Source organism: Triticum aestivum, chromosome 4A (genome assembly GCF_018294505.1).
Source record: "Triticum aestivum cultivar Chinese Spring chromosome 4A, IWGSC CS RefSeq v2.1, whole genome shotgun sequence".
Lineage (NCBI taxonomy): Eukaryota > Viridiplantae > Streptophyta > Magnoliopsida > Poales > Poaceae > Triticum > Triticum aestivum.
Genome location: NC_057803.1, coordinates 68,617,285 through 68,631,779, shown reverse-complemented (window position 1 = coordinate 68,631,779; position 14,495 = coordinate 68,617,285).

Here is a 14,495-nt window from a genome sequence, read left to right as displayed (position 1 = left end):
AGGGCGGTGAGAGCGGGCTCCGGAAGCGGTCCGGACTCCAGCATGGCCCACCTCACATTATCACCATATATTTCTTGGAGTCCGTGCGCGGCGGGCGGGCGATCTCTTCTCCCTCCCCCGTTTCTCTCTTCTCAGCCGACGCCCGCCGAGCGATTAGATTTCGGCTATCGACGGTTTATTCAATTACGGTCCCACATGTCAGTGAAATTGCAAGACAACGCGTGTCCCCTCTGGTGAGCGGCGTGCGAGCCGGACTGTCGGGGTTGCGACGCGTACGAGTCGTAAGTGTGCCGCCTTTTCCTTTAGAACTTGCGAAGCGTAACATTTTCGCGCGATCGATCGATAGAAATCCAGAACAAAATGACGAGGGCGTGCTTTCCCGCTCGTTAGGCGGGCTAGTTCGAGTGATATGACGTGCTACAGTGCCGTCCACTTGCTCCATTTTTATGTAAGCAAGAGTTTACACTCTTACGCGGGAGGAGTGCGAAACACCGCGGATCTGATTTTGATCGAGGGATAACTGTTCCCTGCCAAATAATGGAGGATTGTTAGCGATTATAGCATGATAGTTAGGGCATCTCCAGTGCTAGCCCACAAATTTACACCGGCATCTGTCTGAGGACACTGATGGATGCCATCCGATGCTGCCCGCATACCTTTCGACAACTATATGAAGTAACCGGACGAAATTCGTGCAAACAAAGCAAATTTCAAATTAACCGGATGAAACTCATTACATTTTGAAAACTTTTCCTACAAACTGGACGAAATTCATTACATATTTCGCACAAACCGTACTAAAACCTACTGTAAACCTAATCTAAACGATCGCTGGCGCTCGACCACCATGTCCGGCCATGAACCCGAGAAAGCCGGCCATTGCCTTTGCCTCCTCCTCATCCGCCTCAATAACCTCCTCCTCCGGAGCACAAGGTTCTGAAGATTTCCACCTCCACATCACCGTCAAGCGGCTAATCGATCGCTGATACTTACCCCACCAAGCTTAGCGTCGACTGAGTGGAGTAGCAGTGGCCTTCTCGGGACCAGAGAGGCGGCGACCTACCATGTACTACTCTTCCTCACTGCCGGCTGTGCCCGTGCACGCGCACCGGCTTCGTGGTCGTGGCGGCGGAGGGCGGCCGGGGGGGGGTGCCGGCAATCTCCTTCGTTTGCTCCAGCGACAGTACGTCAAAGAGAGATATGGAGCACGCCCGGAGCAGAGCCGCCGCTGTCCCTCGTCTGCTCCTGCGATAGTACGTCCAAGAGAGCTTCGGAGCGCCAGGAGGCCATGGTTGAAGTGGTGCCGACAGAAGGAAGGGACCGGAGGAGAATAAGTGTGGGTCTTTGGCTATGGCTGGGAGCTGGGGCTCAAGTTAATATAGCGGGCGAATGGCAATGAGCCGTGGCAGACGGAGGGACAACTGGCGTCGGAGTAGGTTCGTCGGGCGTGAATGCGGACGCTGCTTCAGTGACTTAATTGCAGATGCGTTTGAGTTACTGACATGTGGGCCCAACGGGCATCTGGCCCGCATGTCAGTGACACACCAATTGCACCTGCAGTTAAGTACGGTGAATGCGGCATTGACATTCTGGAGAGACGGTGACCGTTTCAGGTGGGAAGCGCGCGCTAGCGATGGAAGGGGTTTCGGTGTGCAGTGGCACTAAGATCGGTCGCTCACGATAGTACATACTCCGTACCATACTACCATAGTACCCTCTCTAGCTTAGGCTGTTTTATAGATTGTCGTTGTGATGGACGATATACATGAGCAAGGCGGTCCGAGTACGACCGTTGGTGTTGAGCCAGGTGAATACATGCTCGACGTTCGCGTAGGCCTCCATCAAACATCTAAACAGTAATGTCAGGCACCGCCGGGGCGCGCAGGTGATGGGCTCGCCGTTTGCGTTGCGCCATGAGCAGGACTTTGATTTAGAGGGCGACGTGCATGCATTAGCATGCTTTGACAGCGTGAGCGTGAGTGTCTGACGCGAAGTATTTCATTTTCATTTGGCTGACGAGGGTGCGTTGCAGCGACGAGTCCGTGGTTTGATTCCCCACATACGCATAATTTTGGTTTTTACAGTATTTCTTTCTCCATTGACAGGTAGGCCCGCGTAGATAGATAAAGAACACGAGCTGATGAGGCGCATGCGGACTGTTTGACTGGTCAACCAGACAAATACGGAGCTATACGCTGAGCCAGTGACCGTATAATCACCATATCTCGTATACAATGATCAAAGTGAGCTATCAAGACAAGTTCGATGACCGCCAATGCATTTTACTCGGTAATAAATGACCAGGATTGAAGGGGAATCCAAATTTCTTCGTCTTCTGTCCTTGAGCTCTTGACAAACCAATGCACTATACGGTTGTCCGGCCACTCCACCCCAGAGCTCTCACCAAGCGTCGTTCATGCCACCGCGCCGCACACTAACCGGTAAGGCAGCGATGGCATCCCGCCGCGCCGAGTTCCTCGCCGCCCACGACCGCACACAAAATGGTAGGGAAGCGATGGCATCCCGCCGTGCCGAGTTCATCGCCGCTCGCGACCTCACAACTATGTGGGAGGAATTTGAAGATGCCAAGGCCGAATGGGCGGTAGAGCAAGAGGCGGCCAAAGCCGCACAGAGGGAGCGGAAAAGTCAGAAAGCACTCAAGAAAAGAGAGGCCCGCCGCCGCAAGAAAGAAAAGGACGCACGCGCTGCTGCGGAGAGGTCGGCGGAGATCCAAGCACGGTGGGGTGTCGCCGACAAAGCCGGGAAGGAGAACGACGGCGTCTGGCCAGCATGTGAGAAGTAGTAGTACTAGTAGTTAGTGTGTGTGTCTGTGTCTGAGTACGAGCATGTACCAATACTACTAGTTACTACTGTAGTTTTTAGAGCAAATTACCAGTACATTAGCCTAGACTAAATGGAAAAATTCCTATCCTAAGCATCAAATGGCATCTCTTTCTCTATAGGAATTGAGATGCATGTCATCTCACTTCCTATGATTTTCATATTCCTATCCTATGAACGAAAGGAGGCCTCTGTTGGAGTAACTACTGTAGCTAGCAGTACTGCTGGTACAGTAGTTTTCTTCAAGAAGCGGAATTCAACGAAGTCATGATGGTTCCTTCGTCCGAGCAACTTCAAAGTGGGAAGTGGGCCTGTGATTTGACGGCTCATTAGTCATTGTTACTGCGGCGCGACGACCTGGGTGACTCTCCCTTGGAGTTCTGCGTGCATGGCAAGTGGACCAGGATGGTCGACGTCCCACATGTTGGCGAACGGAAGTATTCTTTCCGATATCGAGGAGCAAGGAAACCGCGTGGTATAGTATCACTGCTGATTGGTTCGCAAAAAAATAGTATCACTGCCGATTTATAATTATTTTTTATTTCTGATGAATGCTAGCGTTTCAACTCTTACGACGAAGGGTGCCAAACACGGCACGTGCTGGATGTCCCACACGTCAGCGAAAGGAGTGGGACATGAACAGCGTGGTAGAGCCCAGCGTAAAAAAACAGCGTGGTAGAGCGTCTCCACTTCTTCCACTTCTGGGTCGGAGACCACACGTAGTAGTACTTAGTGGTATGAACGATACAAAGTGCGACCTGGAGAGAAAGACACGTCTAGTTGGAAGGTCTCGGGGCATACACGTAAACAAATATAAAAGTTAATATGTGCCTCCAACTAATATAGTAGTAGTAGAGTACTTAGGCACGTACTCCATAACATCACCGTGCATTGCACGTACAACATTTAGTGGTAGTACGTAGTAAGAGACAAATGCCGCCCAAGAGTTCCCTTCTCGACCTACTTTTGGGTGTTTGGTAGAGTGTATGGAGGGTGCATGAGTCCACACTAGTTTAGCACAAATACACTAGAAGCATGCATGAAGAGAGCATGCATGAAGAGGGGTGTTGAGTTGAGCATGCATGAAGAGGGAACAACTATGCTGAGACGAGAACGCAACCAAACACACCCTATATGCCACGCATGTTCATACCATTTGTGCCTTTCTACTTCACTTACTGCGCTACATTACTCAGGTTCGTACGTCCACTCCTGGGTACATGTCCGTCTCGTAGTTCCAGTCCCACGTGTTCTTCATATAGATGGAACGATCCTTGCATAACACGTGCACCTTGATGCTAGATGTCTCGCGTGTTGGCAAAAGGATGAACAAAGCTCACGTAAAAAAATAGAGTGGAAGAACATAGATTCCGGACGACCGAGAAGGAGCAAGGAACCTCGTGGTGGAGCGTCTGCACTCATAATATTTAATATTATTCAGCGATATAAAATTAACCAATCATCTCCACAGTGGACTGGAAGAGTACGAAACACGGCAGCCCAGTGTAGTTACATCATACTAGTACATGGCTAACCCACGCTATCACCATATTTCTTGGCTTCCGTGCGACACCTATCTCTAGTAATCCAGCAGCCTGTATCGCTTCTCCCTCCTCGTCTCTATCAAAGTGCGGCGGGCTGGCGTTTCTGCCGTCTATTGAGGTCGGTTAACTATCACATGTTAGCGACATGCCAAGAGCATTCTAAAAAAATTCCTTTCACGTTCCGTTTTCAAAAAGAAAAAAATCCTTTCACGTACGAATTTGCCTGTATGCTTTGAGCAACTTGCATGTCCTATACTGCTCCTGTTTGATACTCTAACTTAGCTAGAGGTTAGACTAACTCATGACTAACCCTGAACTAACTGTAGCCAAAGAGGTGTTTGGGTGACAGGGTTAGATTGACAATAAATGCACTTCATGGAGAGAGAAAAGTGATTTTTCAGTGGTCCCAATGAGAACTATCTCCAGTTAGCACCTCTTGGGTGGGATAGTTTTTTTTGGTGGGTTCGGTGCAACTTGCTCCAATTTAAACCCTCATGCTTGGATACTTTAGGGCTATTTGAGCCCCAACTAGCTCAAACTAACTCTAACCCATGGATCCAAACAGGGCCTATGGCCAGTCTCGACGCGGAGCAGTCGCGTGCACCGGGAAGCGGCGCTCTCTCGGCCGTCGCGCCACTTCAAAGCCGGCGCCAGTGAGAGGTCGCCTCCGCTCTGGCCGGGCATTAATGCGGCACTGACGCTCCAGGGCGACGCTGACCATTTCACGCGGGAAGCGCGCGCTGGCAAGGGAGTATAGGTTTTGAACCGTTTCAGGTGTAGTCTGGTAGTTTGCAAAACTACTCAATTATTGCACTCAGTTTCCTAAGAAATTGTGGTAAAAACATTACTCCACAGCCCGCTTCCCTTCTCCTTCCTCTTCCACCGCCCGCGCACGTCCGCGGGAAGCGACCGGTCAACCCTTATATAGGAGTGCTAGCACAAAAAGATGCATGCATGACCACTAAAATTTCCATATTAAAGCGCCGCTCCGGCGGGAGTATGGCGTATGTTGTTACCTTCGGCCGGCCCATGGCTACCGGGCGACGGCGACCAGAGAAGAGGCGCGGGAGGGGAATGAATGCAGCTACTGTTTGGGTTCGCCTTCTGGCTTAAATAAATGCGCAGCATCACGTGTACCCGCGGGTGCACAAATTGTAACATACGTGTCTGCTTAAGTGGGCGTCACGTAACTGGTGTGTGTGTGAGAGAGATTCTGAGAGACAGAGTGCGTGTGTGCGACTCTACTCTTCGGACATGTACTCAACCTTTTGCATCGGGATATAAGTATAATGGTATTTACTTTAGCTAGTGATTTACGTGGCCATGTTAACGTGGTTGTGTCAAAAAAATGTCACTTCCTGCTCGTGATTTGCGTTATATAATTACAAGCAAGATTCTCGTGCATTGCACGGAACATCAATATGCATTTTTTTACAAAACACCTGTTGTGATTGACCCATGCAGGAGTAATCCCATGTGTAAAAACTAATGATATCTCGAGAATTTTATCAGAAAACTGGTATCTCGAGAATGTCATCGAAAAAATGAAAGATGAGAGATAAGGCGAGGAGGAGTGGAGCGTGGTGGTGACTGGTGGTCGGAATGGGCGGAGGCATGGGGATGGACGGCGCCGGCAGGCGGCAGCGGCCACCATGCATGCTAGATTGTTCCAGAGACTTATTCCTTTTTTAATTGCTGAGCAATGAGGTTGCGGGAGATAATGATGTGGAGAGAGGTGCGGGTATCTTTTGTAAAATTATCATAGTTTGCTTTCTATCCTCAGATATAGATCATACGGTCTGTATTACAAGATGGCAGACACACCATCACCGCCAACTCATTTTTTATAAGGGTACAGATGATAAGTTTGCTGACTACTAAAGTAAAGTGGAATTCGTCCATGTTATGCAAGTAAATAAAGGTGATTGTTTATCATACGGGTAAGGTTGGATGAAGGGTGGTAGGAACAAATGCTCTGCCTAGAGCATGTGTGTGTGGGGTGTGTGTGTGAGAGAGAGAGAGAGGAGAGAGAGAGATGGAGTCTTAGTTTGTGTGTGTATGTGTGTGTGTGAGAGAGAGATGGAGTCTTAGTGTGTGTGTGGGGGGGGGGGTGCGTGCGTGCGCGCGTGTGTGTGTGTGTGTGTTTGTGTGTGTGTGTGAGAGAGAGATGGAGTCTTAGTGTGTGTGTGTGGGGGGGGGGTGTGTGCATGCGTGTGTGCGCGCGCGCGCGCGTGTGTGTGTGTGTGTGTTGTGGGGTCCTCTGCGGCGGATGTAATTTAAGTGTGCATGGCTTCATCATAGAGAGGTGATGTGTATGGCAGAGGCCACCAACGATGGGGTGCGAGAGAGAAAATGCCCGTAGAGAGGGAAGAGAAGGTGTGTGCGCGTGAGAGGAGTCGACATCGAGAGAACGTGTTTGTTCGAGAGACACCGAGGAAGACTACTATATATCGATGGTGCATGTAGGCGGGAATTAAACAAAGGGATGGTCTTGTTGGTTTCGGGGATATGGGGGAAGAGTGAGAGGTGGGGGGTAGCTAGAAGGAGATTGTTAAGTGTGAGTGTGTGTTTTACCCATCCAGGCGGAAGTTATGTGCACAAAAGAGGAGAACGATTCGATGTGGCGTTAGGATTGAGGGTAATTAACTACGTATGGAGACATAGAGACCTTGAACGTGCATGTGTGAGAGGTATACATGTATACGTGGGATGTGTGTGTGTGCGCGCGCATGATCGAGATAAAAGAAAGAAGACATAAGTCATAAGATCAACGACATGGGAGAGACGGATCGGTATGACAATATGCATGCATGTGAGAATGCAGGGAAGAAGGCCCGACAATTGAGCATGTGTTTTTGTCTTTAAGAGATAGTGGCGTGGGCTGGAGCATGCATCTATGGCGAGCAGAGGGAGTGAGGCGCAACGATTGTGCAAAAGAGACCAACCTATAAATGCATATGTATGGAGAGACATATATAGTGTGGGTGATAGGAAGCAAGACTCCGTGCGAGAAAGAAATGTTGACGGAGAAACTACAGATAGATACAGAGATGGAGATGCTAGCTAGAGGGACATCCGCTAGTTTGGGTGTTGGAGATGACCGTCGGGTGGTTCAAAGGGTGAAGTTATATATGTGTGTGAGAGGGCACTTGACTGCATGTAGAGAGAAACATATGTAGTGTGCGTGATAGGAATCAAGAGTGAGGGCGAGAAAGAAGGTTGATGGAGAAACAGATAAATAGAAAGATAAAGATGCTAGCTAGTGTGCGTTAGAGATAGGAGTCGAGTGGATCAGAAGGCTGGGTTATGTGTGTGGGTGTGAGAGAGATAGAGAGAGGGTGCATGTGAGTCACATACAAACAGATATCAGAGAGAAATGAGATCCAGAGAGACGGAGTTTTGTGTCTGCGAGAGAGAAAGATATTTCACAACGAGAGTGATAGCTAGAGAGACATACGAGGGAACGCAAGATATCTCTAGGGAGAGAGGGTGTGTGTGAGCGACATACAAGAGAACAATGGAGAAATATGAGACCCTGGGAGACAGAGTTTGTGTTTGTGTGTGAGAAAGAGATATTGAAGAGGAAGAGTCGTAGGTTCTCATATCTAAGGAGCGAAAGACATCTCTGTATGAGGGGTGTGCGAGTGGCACACATGGGAATAGTAGAGAGAAATGAGACCCCGGGAGACAAAGTTTTGTGTTTGTGTGAGAGAAAGAGATTCCACATGGAGAATCATAGTTAGAGACACATAGCAGGGAGCGAGATATACTTAGAGAGAGATAGAGTGATGAAGGTCGAGGGAGAGAGTACCGTCAGTGTGTTACGAAGATAAAAGATCATTGTCGACATACAGGTAGCACGAGAGATACCTGAGAGACGATGAACGCGTATAGGTCCAGAGAGATAGTCCTATATAAGCATGAGTGATAGCTATATGAGACGAATATCTGGATTAAAGGGGATTCAAATATTTAAACTGGAGATCACGACATCGATAATATCATAACGCAAATTGGTGTATCAAACATGCATATTCATTTGAATTTGGGCACACGTGTAATGTTATATAGTTTATCAATATTGGTGATCCATAGATTCTTCAATTACAAACAATGCATGGTTTATATGCAATTAATGTCTAAACGGGATTACACTATATGTTGCGTGTGTGAAACACATTATACATGTTTGAGAAGTAAAAAAAACCCGCATGAAACACACATTAATTGGAGACAGTTAGCGAGGAATGCATACATTGGATTTCAACATAAAGTGGTTTCAAATATTTGAAAATCCAAATTGATGGATACAACCTTATGAATCTGAGATCATGCCATTTGTAAACCATATTTATGTATAAATGGTGTTGTGCTTTTGAAAGTATATATAAAAAATGATGTATATAGAATGTAATTCCAATTGAAAATGGATCCCGCCCGAAAAAAATAGAATACAAACGGGATTCGAATTGAGTTGGCACGGTAAACGTGCACTCTGCAAAATTTGAACGAAGCGGGGAAAGTCGCAGTAACCGCCCGAAACCAAAATCTGCGAGATGGAAATCACTACTGCCTATCCCTGCCACGCAAAGCCTATCTGCTGGATTTCTATAGGTTTCGATAGGGGTAGGTTTGTAATTTCACCCAAACGTGACGTAACCGCCTCTCACCCGGATTCATACACGGTGGGCGCCAAAACACAGTGTGTCCTCGGCCGAAATCGACTCCCTCCCCGATTCATATTCATACACGGTGGGCGCCAAAAACAAACTCTCGTCGGCAAATATTCGGTGTATGCGAGATTACCGTCCTATCCCCAACCAACTAATGTTGCTGTGATGTAGTAGAAATTTGAAACGGGGGCTAAGTTTGTAAATTTCCTTGCATTTGAGACAAGCGCGCCCTGAATACATGGTTCCCCCTTCCTCTCTACCTCCCTTTTCCCCATTCGTACTCCGTGGGCGCCAAAACACCCTCTCCACCCCACCCTCCTCCGTCCGCCACCCCATCCACCACCGTCCTCCTCCACCATGCCGGAGCTGATACCCCGATGCCGCCGTCCATTACAAGAGATCGACCTCTCTCATCCATGGCTTCGGACCGGGATCCTTGCATCCCGTCCTCTCGCTTCATCCCCGTCGTCGTTCACCTTGCCGACGCCACTCCTACGACCGTCTCGTCCACCGCGCCCCACCGCCACCGTCTACCCTCCTAGATCTACTTCCACGCCGCCGACAGCCATCGCTACCACAGCACCATCAAATTCTCAGCAGATGCGTACACGGCGCCGCACCAGAGGCGATACTCTTTCATATCAGCTCAACTTATTTATCGCAGCAAGAAAATAGATCGCCACTGCTTTACTCTGATTTCTTGTCTTGGTTGCGAAGTTTCCTTTGTCCGGTTTGCACCTTCAGATCCGCCATGGCATGCTCAACACTATACTCCCAATGCTTATGGTTTCCCCTTTTATATTCCACACTAGTTAAATCATAGTAGACTAAATTTCAAAATTGGATCAGTCGATTTTTCAGAGCTCGCCGGAGTTCGCCGGTGCGATCGAAGGGGCTCGGGTGGTTGTGGGGCCTCGCCGAACGAATAAAACTCGATGCGGGTGGGGGTTGGGGTGGGGGTGGGGGTGGCGGAGTAACACAGGCGGTGGGGGCCGGTGGTCCGGCCGATGGTCCGTGCGGTGTTCTGTATAGGAAGAATGAGAGACGAGGAAGAAGAAGGGTTAGGAGACGTAGGATCTTCATCCAACCGCCTGAAATGGTCGAGAGACAGCTGGGAGTTGCATTCTTAATGCGCTCTGGTTCATCATGTGTGGGCACTGGACAAACAACATTTTATTATCCAAAATCTGCTTGCTGTTCTTTACCATGTTCCTCTTCCGTTCTTCTTTAATATGTACTCACTCCGTTCCTAAATACAAGTCTTTGTATAGATTCCACCATGGACTACATATGGAGCAAAATGAGTGAATCTACTCTCTAAAATGTATCTGGATACATCTGTATGTGATCCATAGTGGAAATCTCTACCAAGACTTATATTTTGGAACGGAGGGAGTATGATAGTAGTACAGTATGTTCCTTGTACTGAAGATGAGCAGGGACATTTGCAGTGTAGAGGTCTATATGGTCGGTTGTGATGGACACTTTGAGCCTCTTGATTCGTAGGATCTTATAAACATAGGAATAGGATTTGTAGTGGCCTGCCCACTTGAATCCTATAAGAATAGCAAGGAAATGCGGGGAGCTGTGTCGCCTTTGAGAGTTACACTGATATTAACAGTACCGCACCTTCACTTGAATAGAGCTGGTATCCGAAGCCTTTCTAGCCGTACCGGCAATACTAGCACATATATTCCAGCAAGTTCCACTTTACTGATTTTACTCTGATGCTTAAGGTTTTCCCGTTATATCTACACTATGATCTGTGTAGCTGCTTTGCATCGCACTAGCAGCAGTCCACTCTTGAAGCTAAACACTGCAATGACTTACAAAATTGGCACCAAGGCATTGAGTGCCATTCTGGATGCAATGAAACTCATACGCTCCCCACCTGTTGATTCTTGTTTAGAATATGATCCTAATGACTATTCTAACCTCGAGGAGTCAAAGGCAGATGGCCTGTCCTGTTCACCCATCAAGGTGCCTGTTCTAATTTGGCAATGTTTTATTGATTGCGGGTATCTTGCATATGTTGTCTTGCATTTCTTCTATTTTGTTGCACCGCCATCTGCTTAGTTTACTCATCATATATGTCGAGATGCCATGCCCATCCATTATCAATACATATTCCATCTGTCATCGTACCATGTTTTTCCACTCAAATGTTGTTCTTGTGCATCAGACATCAAAAAGGAAGAGGGTGATTGCCGAACCTGAAGGAGCACCAGCAAAGTCCTTGAAAAACGTGGTGGTGCCGGAGAAATCAGACAACACCCCACTTATATTGGCTGTACAACCAGTGACACAAAACGTAGGACCGACTCCAGCAGACTGTACCCATACTTCACTGGCCACACCACTAGCCCCACCACACAGGACCTGCACTCCAGCAAAAGGTATACCGATTTCATTTGCCATAACACCAGCTGTACCACAGAAAAATCCCACTCCAGCAAAAAGTACAGTAAGTCCACTGGCCGAAGACCTATCCCAACTACAAAGACGACCAATTCCTGCAGATTGGAACCCCATTCCATTTATTCCCAATTTAAAAGACAATGCTTTCAATGTTGTTAGAGACTACGTGCATATATTCCCATCATGGGAAGATTATTGTGAAGACAAACACCATTTTCACGTCTTCCTATCCAACTTACGTGTAAGTGCTATTATTCATGGTTATTATTTTCCTGTTTTCTGCTGATTGAACACATCAATGATTTACATTACATTGTTGTAACTAGGCGAGGGTCAATCTGGATAGTCATGATGAGCAAAGCTTGCTTGTGCTTTTCAAGGAAGCATTGCAGCAGTATCGGTGTTACCTGAGGAAATCACACTTTGATGGCAAGTCTATAAACGAATTTCTGGTGAAGTCTCCTTGTGCTAAATTTAGAAGACATTGAATGGAAAAACCTTGTTATGCACTGGCCTCGTTCCCAGGATGAGGTACTGTCTATGAAATCACATGACAATTTGAACTTCTACTTTTCCGCATGTGCCTTACGGATATTTTTTGCAGGAAATCTGCTCGAAGAAGAATTCCGGTTTGACAAGAACGACAGGATATCGCAAATATGCTGCCCGCTGCTTTGCTCTTGTTAGTACATGTTGTCCTGTATCACTGTACTTGCATACATACCTGGTTCATTATGTGACAGTAGTATGCATGATAGCTTGCTTATCGATTGTTCGCTCCAAATTATCTGATCTGTATGAATGGTTACATTAGTGTAGAATATATCCAATGCAAATGTTTTTTTAGCTCTGCATTATTCTTGTAAGTACATGCTATCCTTTATCAGTGTGCTTATAATGACAGGTAGTTGTTCATGTACCATCACTTTGCAGCTATTTTCCTTTGCCCTCCATTTTCTACACATCAGATCTATATTTACTCTAACCATAAGGTTGGTACTGAAGAAGTTTACCTGTGCATTGCTCTTGGCTGTACCTTTTTCCTGTATCGATGTACTTACATTTATAGCTACTTGGTTATGTAGCATCACTCTTCATATTATCTTAAATATTCTCCATTTTTCATATATTATCACATCTATATTTACTCTTAACAAAATGTAGAATAAAGGCAATGCTTTTGAAGAAGATTTTGTGGTAAACTTCTTGAATTGCCCCCCCCATCAGCATGGACAAGGCCTTTATAGAGGCTGTCTTCACCAATAATGTAAGTTTGTCCATCTCAAGCCTTCAAACTTTGTTGTATATATTTGGTTAGGCATGACTTCAATAGCTGTTTATTTTTGGTGGTTGCATCAAATTGCTTGTTTAAAGTTTATTATTTAGTTCATAAACAAAAGTTTGTCCTTTCTCAATTTAAGTTTTCAGTTGTACAACCAATTTCCTTCTTCATACCATGTAAATTAAACTATACAGAGCAAGTGATATTCTTTTGCACTACATGTATGCTTCTGTTCTTCATCCGTAATCTACTAGTGTGGTGAACCTACCCACTACAGCACAATGTCATATTCTGCAATGTCTTAACTATGAACAATGTCATATCATTCTACTATTATTTAAACCGTCTCTTTATTTGCCAATCTGAAATGGTATAAATTGACAGCACACTAACCATTGATACTTATGAGTTCTTGATCTGTAATCCAGTGGTGCCGTGAAGCTGCCAACTCCTTCACAATGTCATTTCCTGCCATGTCTTGACCTGAACAATACCATATTGTGTTAATGCAATTTTAAACTGTGTCACTTTATTCGTTAGTAAGAAATATGATTAATTGTCAGCACTGATACTTTTATGTGCAAAACCTGTCATCTGTCTGCTTGTTTATCTTTCAGAGTGAGGAAGATATAAGTGTTGAACAAGCACAGTCTCATCATCTTGCTCAGCTGCTTGCGCTGCAGCTCCCCAGCAGGGCTAACCTTTCTTGAACTCTATTGAAATGCTATCAGCTTTGTATATTATTTTGTCGGCGTGTTTATTATTTTGGTGGCGATCTTTGATGCCCAGTGTATGTAATCTGCTGTCTGCTTGTGCTTTATTATCATAGTGGCGATCTTTGATGCCCAGTGTATGTAATCTGCTGTCTGCTTGTGCTTTATTATCATAGTTGCGAACTTTGATGCCCAGTGGATGTAATATGACGTAATTTCTTTATTGTATAGTCTAGGTTTTTTCTTATTCATGATGCTGCCGCTATTTTACTATATATATATATATATATATATATATATATATATATATATATATATATATATATGCCATCTTCACAGTAAACTAGCCAAACCGTAAAATTATGGTACATAATCGGGCCGTCATGCAATCACGATGTAGGTTGGGCCTGAAACGTGCCGAACAGCTCACGGGCTGGCAGCAGCCTGAAATGAACCCCGACCCATGATTGTGCGAATCAAATCACGAGCTTTTAACAGGCCAAAATTGTCTCAGTCCTTGTTTGGTCCAATCAGATATCGGCTGCGAGCAGGCCGGATGCAAACCGGGCCATAGTTAGGCTCAACTATATGATGGGCTTTTAACAGGCCGAAATTAATATAGGGCCGAAATGTTAAACGAGCCCTTAACAGGCCAAAACTAATATCAAGCCGAATTACTAAGTGGGCCTTTAGCTAGTGGGCCCAAAAGTATAGTGTCCAGTTGACGGGCCAAATCTGATATGGGCCATAATTGAGCCCAAAGCCTCTTAAAGGGTCGGACCTGATCTGGGCCATAATTTGGCCCAGAACTTGGTAGGCTTTTAACGGGACGGATCTCATATGGGCCACTATTAGTCCCGGAGCGTGGCAGTCCATTAATGGACCAGATCAAATATGGCCCGGCATTTGGCCCAAAACATGGCAGCCAGTTAATGGGCCGGCCTACTAGGGTCCTCAAAATCTTGTGGGCCTATAGCTGGGCCGGCCCATTAATGTCGGCAAAATCCCGTGGGCCTTTAGCTGG